Source organism: Alligator sinensis, unplaced genomic scaffold (genome assembly GCF_000455745.1).
Source record: "Alligator sinensis unplaced genomic scaffold, ASM45574v1 scaffold1195_1, whole genome shotgun sequence".
NCBI lineage: Eukaryota > Metazoa > Chordata > Crocodylia > Alligatoridae > Alligator > Alligator sinensis.
Genome location: NW_005842322.1, coordinates 681,414 through 687,413, shown reverse-complemented (window position 1 = coordinate 687,413; position 6,000 = coordinate 681,414). Strand labels below are relative to the sequence as shown.

At 42.7% G+C, this 6,000-nt stretch overlaps 1 protein-coding gene across 1 annotated transcript in view; it reads left to right on the top strand.

Annotated features, from left to right (window-relative positions):
- Positions 1-6,000, top strand: part of LOC102388118 (neurexin-3) — a 337,244-nt gene that overhangs the window by 155,989 nt on the left and 175,255 nt on the right. The gene's annotated exons all lie outside the window — the stretch shown is intronic.

Genomic DNA, 6,000 nt, shown 5'->3' with positions numbered 1-6,000 from the left:
AAGGAGAGAGAGAGAATTGAGTTCCAAAACATGCTTTGGAATCACCTCTGCAAGTCCAATGCTGAGAGGCAGAAAGAGAGAGAACTGACCAATCAGAAGAACCACCTTTATCCAATGCCCAGCCCTTGCCAAGTGGGCTGTGCTGCCACTTGTGGGTGTTTAAGAACTTCGAACTCCTATTTCCTCGTCTTCTAAAATCACTCTCAGTGCTGGTGACTGGAACATAATTCCTGCCTCCACTACAGCATATAGCCAGCTCATCTGACTCAAACTCCTACAGGAGAGCACAGCCTATCATACCTCCCTCTGTCTGAGCTCTGTTCCCCTGGGTGCCAATGACGCCTTTAGCTTTCTAAGACAGCTATTTCTGTCTTGCCCCTGGGAGGTATTTGACTCAGTGGCCATGAGTTCAGAGTCATTCAGCGTCAGTGAGGTCGTATACTTCCTTCCTCACTTCCCAGAAGAAATAGTTAATCATACAGCTCGTACTGTATCGTGCGCATGCATGCACGTGTGTACACACACACACGTGTACACACACACACACACACACATCTACGTGAATGCTTTTATACATCATTACACAAAACAAACTCAAACTAATCACATAGGCAACACTTACTCTTTCACACACATTGATGCACAATGTCCCATTTTGCATCCATTTAGCTGTACAGGGACCTTTTTGCATCCAATTTCACTCGGCCTACATACGCCACACTACAGCACCCTGCCCAGGCAGACACATCTGGTCTTAGCATCCCACAATCCTTACTTTATTTTACACTAGCAATGGACTTTCTCTTTCATGATCAGTGTACACACCACACCTTGCAGTCACTGTGTTTTCAATTTATTTCCAGGTTTCCTAGAGTAGTTGACACCCTGTGGGTATTTCTACACATGCAATTAATGTGCAAGAAAAAACTCTGGGGCTTATTGCTCCAGAGCTTTTTGCTCCCACCATTTGAACGTGCACCTGGGACCAAAGACCATGTTGCTGGAGCATATTGCTCTGGAGTTTATTCGTGAGCAGCACATGGAGCCCAGTTGGAGCAGTCCAGGCTGGCAGGGGACCCAGAAGGTCAGCCTGCCAACCTAGGGCTTCTCTGACTGGGCTTCACATGCTGTGGAGAGACTTGCTGAGGCATGAGGGTGCTTCAGCGCATGAGCTTCTTGCCGGCTAGTCCTGCACTGAAGCATCCTGTGCCCCAGCCAGTCAGGGCATCCTCTACATGTGCGCTGCTGTGCATGAAAAAACTGCAGCAGGGTACTACTTGTATTTTCCAAGTACCACCCTGCTGTGGAGTTTATTAGTTTTGTGCACCCTAACAGGCACACGTAGATGCCAAGATATTTACTGTGCAGTTAATTAGTCAGCTGCACAGTAAACATCTCATGTAGATGCGCCTTCCGTGCAGCAGTAACTAGGCTTTCATAAATCTGTCTTTGTATCTCATCCTTCCCATTCACAAATGTTCTTTTACAGTCAGATCTGTACCTTATTGAAAGATATGGAGATCCATTCTCCATCAACCCATATGCATAGGATGCTTCCTGTCACTGATTTGGAAGAACAACCCTATGCCTTTAACAATGCTGGGTGAACTACCTCTCATATCTTAGCAATACATGTAAAGTGGGTGACTGTTTCTGTACTGAGGTGCCCTTTTTTGTGGCTCTCTCATCATTCCAGATGTAGGAGTGATTATCTATGATAAGAAGAAAGGACTGTGAGCCCCTATATTTTCTCACACCATCCATTCTCAGGAAGGGCCTAGGGTGTGAAGTTTGCATTTCCAAATGTTCTTCCTGCTAATCCATCACACACTCGCACCCGAGGCTGCAAACGTGGGGATTCTTAGTATTTCCTGTTCACAGACAGGCTGATCCACATCTCACAGAGATAAACACAAGGACACACAAGCAAGTATGATTCTCACATCCCCATATAACTGAAAATGGGGCTACCTCAAGCAGTAAGTGTGTCAAGGGAGGGGAGCAACACATGCAACAAAGTTTTCTCACAAGCAAACAGGACCGCATCAATGGGAGACATCAGGGGGAAGATATAAAGAATGAATTCTGCCCCTACAGTGCAAAAGGTCCATTTTGGCTTTCAGAGCCCATCATTCACAGTTCTTTGTTCCTATACCAACTCAATTTTCATATCTCCTGTCCCCTCTGCCTCTGCACATTTGCCCTTCTCTTAAATCTCATGCTGATAGTTCCTTTAATTCTAGTCCATCATACCAGAGCTATTAACAATCTGAACAGAAGAACCTTTAGACCCCAGTAAAAGTGACATTCTCATGAAATTCCAGGGCTGAGAGACTGTTTGTTGAACACTTGTTGTGAAGCTTCTGATTTACTAAAGGAACAGTAATGAGATAAAAACACCAGGCTGGCTCTTCCAGGTCTCCATTTATGAACACATTGCTTTCTGACTTTGTCTTTACCCTCCAGACATCTCACTCACTGATTGAACTTAGCAGTTGACTAGATCAACAGCTGTTCTGGTCATGTACACCTTCAAAATCGAAAGGAACAGAAAACCCCTTTTAAGTTAGGAAGTCAGCCAGACTGGAATAAAGCAAATCCCATTAGTAAAACTCAATTACAGTATACCCTAGGCAAGGATTACCAAAAGCCGTATTGCACCAGTGCAAATGTGGGGGAATCCCAGACAATTTTCTTAATTACTACTAAGTTCCCTTGCTGTGGTTTCTTTGGTTACATGGTCCTGGCATATAATCTAAAGCTTTTAAACACATGCCTTCCACCCCACTGCCAGGAAAAGCATCTTTGCACGCTGCAATATTTTTCTGGCTTAAAAGAGAGGAGCTATTCTGCACCTTCTTAAAACTGGTGTAAGAAGGACAAAAGAGTTTCCCGTGTGATAGATTAACTCTTTTTTTAGCTGTGGGTCAAAACTAGGGCTCTTGGGAAGGAAGTAAAGTACTTTGAGTTTTTTATGTATCTGAGAGATTCAGTTAATATTTTGCTATACCTGAAGAAGAGTGGGAATCCCTCTGATGCAAAAGCTTGCCTTGGAAACTTTCATTAGGGCTGCTGTTGATACCAAAAGGTAGCCTGTCACTGGTTTATGCTCTGGAGAGAGAAGATGAGGCTGGGACACATTGGGTGTGTCTACACGAGATACGTTAATGTGCATTAGCCTAATTTAATGCACATTATGGGTATGCGTCTACGCATCAGCGCCCTTAATGTGCATTAAAAATGGTGGTTTTTTTATTGTAGCTGTATTGGTCTAAGGACATAGGCAGACAAGGTTCTTTGAGTAGATGTCATATCTTTTATTAGACCAAATGAGTAGTTTGGTCAGTTGGGTTAAAAATTAAAATTAAAAATGGTGATATTTGACTAACTGCATCTAAATTTGATACCTGCAAATGCAGATATCAAATTTAGGCGTGATTAGTTAAAGCGCATTAACACACATGTAGTTGCGACCTGGCACTAACTTTAGTACTGGGTCTGCCCAGCCACTACGGGCCCATGGCAGGGATGCAGGGCTGCATGGCAGGGCTGCTAACTTTGGTGCCAAGTCCCTGCATGTGTAGACACCTGCCAAAAATTGCTTAATGTGCATTAGCTTAATGCACATTAAATTTAGCCAGGCTTAAATGCAGATGTAGACACACCCATTTTGTTCTTAGGTTCTCAGAGACTAGCAATTTAGTGCTGTAGGAACAGTTTTGAAGCTCCTTTGGCAACTCATTAAATGGCATGGTTTCTTTTTGTACATTTAAGCAAACATTTACCAGCCAATCTAGTGATCAGTGATCACATTTGTTTCAGTTCTAAAGCACTGGTTTCCCCATCTGATATAGCAGTTCCCACAGAAATAATTCAATAGCCCTGTATAAAGAAGCAAAGCTTCTCTATGCAGATCAATAACGTATCGGTCAGAGAGTTTAGATTCCAAATTTGACAAATGAACTCGGAACACTGCCATGTTTCTCCATAGCACGCTTAATACTTTGTCCTTAAAAAAACCCTATTGATCTAGCAATACTACTTTTTCTTGGTCTCTCTCTCTCTTTCATATTTGCTTACTTCTTCCCCCTCTCTCTGTCTCTTCTGCTCTGGTCAGAGAGAAAAAGACAGTTGGTTTCCCTCCTGTATATTACAGAAAGCTGCCCTCACCCTACTTCAACCCCTGCAAGGGATATAGCCACCACTGCATGGTGATCGTACCAATTGCTCCAGGGCTGTTTGCTCCCACTTTTCTGTTGCGGTTGACGACACATGACAAACCTAATCGCACAAAACCAAACCCAGATTTTCTTAAGAGAAATTCTGCTTAGGAACACTCTCTCTGGCTTTGTTGCTCCTGATTGGTATGTCCCTAATCACTCTGACTCTTTATTTATAGAATCTTATTCTTCCTCCCCATTTTTTTCTGTTTTTAAAAATTACCTTTAGTTTCAGTTGATGAAAGGATTGTCCTTATTGCACCCTTTGCAATAAAAAGTATTTGGCTTGCATATGCAGCAAAATTAGCCCTCTCCACTTCTTTGTCCTTGCCAATTTCTCTCCTCTGTCACTTTCTGTATATCTGTTACTGTTGGGCCATAACTCTGTGTTAAAGACTGTCAGCTCTACTGGGCATGGATTTTATTACCTGATAGAGGCTGACCTACATGGTGTCCAGAACGAAGAAGCTTTGGTCCCCAGCTTGGATCTCTCATTAGAGAAGATCTCCATGGTCAAAAATGCCTGTTGCCACCATGATGTGCTAACTTAAGCTCAACTTGGACACCACCAGGGCGAGAGTTCATACTCCCTAGAATCAGAGCAGGCACCTTTATATGCGAGAACCTGCTAAGGGCCTCACCCTGAGTCAATGCTGAGCCCCTAAAATTTACAGTATGTTACAATGGAGGAGCGGGTGGTCAGAAGCTCTCCATCAGGCCCCTGCATGGCCGGATGTTTTCTATGTGCAGTCTCTTTGGTTACTACTTATTGGCTAAAACAAATATTATTCTGGTTCCTTTTGTTTCTTTTCCTTTCTTTCTTTCTCTCTGTGCTCCCCTTCCCCATCCCTCTGTCTGGAGCCCCTGAACGAAGCAGGTAGGGCTGTCAAAGATTCCCAGACCTGCCACTTCACTGCTCGTTTCATCTTCTGCCTGAATGTTACAAGAGTCTCATTCAGTACTAACATTGAGGCGGCAAGATGAGTCTGGGCTCTGAGGAACTGGCTGGGCTGGAGACCTTTGAAACAAAAACCACTCACCCATCAACCAGTCAAAAATATCTCCCAGCTCCAAACTCTAGCTGAAATCTGGGCTGGGCGTTCGTGCGGTTAGCAGTTTGCAAGTGGCCATTTTATGATAGGACACAAGTGGGCAGTACATTAACCCTTTCCTCACCTGAATGGACAGTGGCAGTGTGCCTGTGCACATTTTTTTTCAAAGCATTCTGGCCTAACATTAGGGGGAATGAAGAGGGGGTCTGTCCTTAAGAGAGGTGGAAAGAGTTAAATATTGCACCAACAAACCTTGCTAGACTGATTTTCCAGGTATACTGTGTTGGACAGATGGTGTATTTATGCAATAACAATACAAATTAATTCAAAAGAAACCAAGTGTAAAGGTTGCCTTTAGACTTCAAGCTTCTTAAAGAAATTGCAGAAGGTTTAAAAAACAGAGATGACACTGGAGTATGACTTGCATTTTTAGGGAGATTTTTTCTGTGCCTTAATTGTCAATTTTTTTTCTTTTAATTAACATCAGTTCATGGTCTGAAGCAGTAGATAATCTTAGATGCATAGGTTCCCTTAAAAAGAAAACTTTTCTGTGTCGATGTGGATATATATGTATATCAGTATATTTCTTTATACATATGTGTGTGTGTATATATATATATATGTGTGTGTGTTTGTATATATATATATATATATATATTTATATGTAGCTGGTATTTCTACAGAATATACTGTGCATATACACCCACTCCTAGCCTTGTACAGACTGT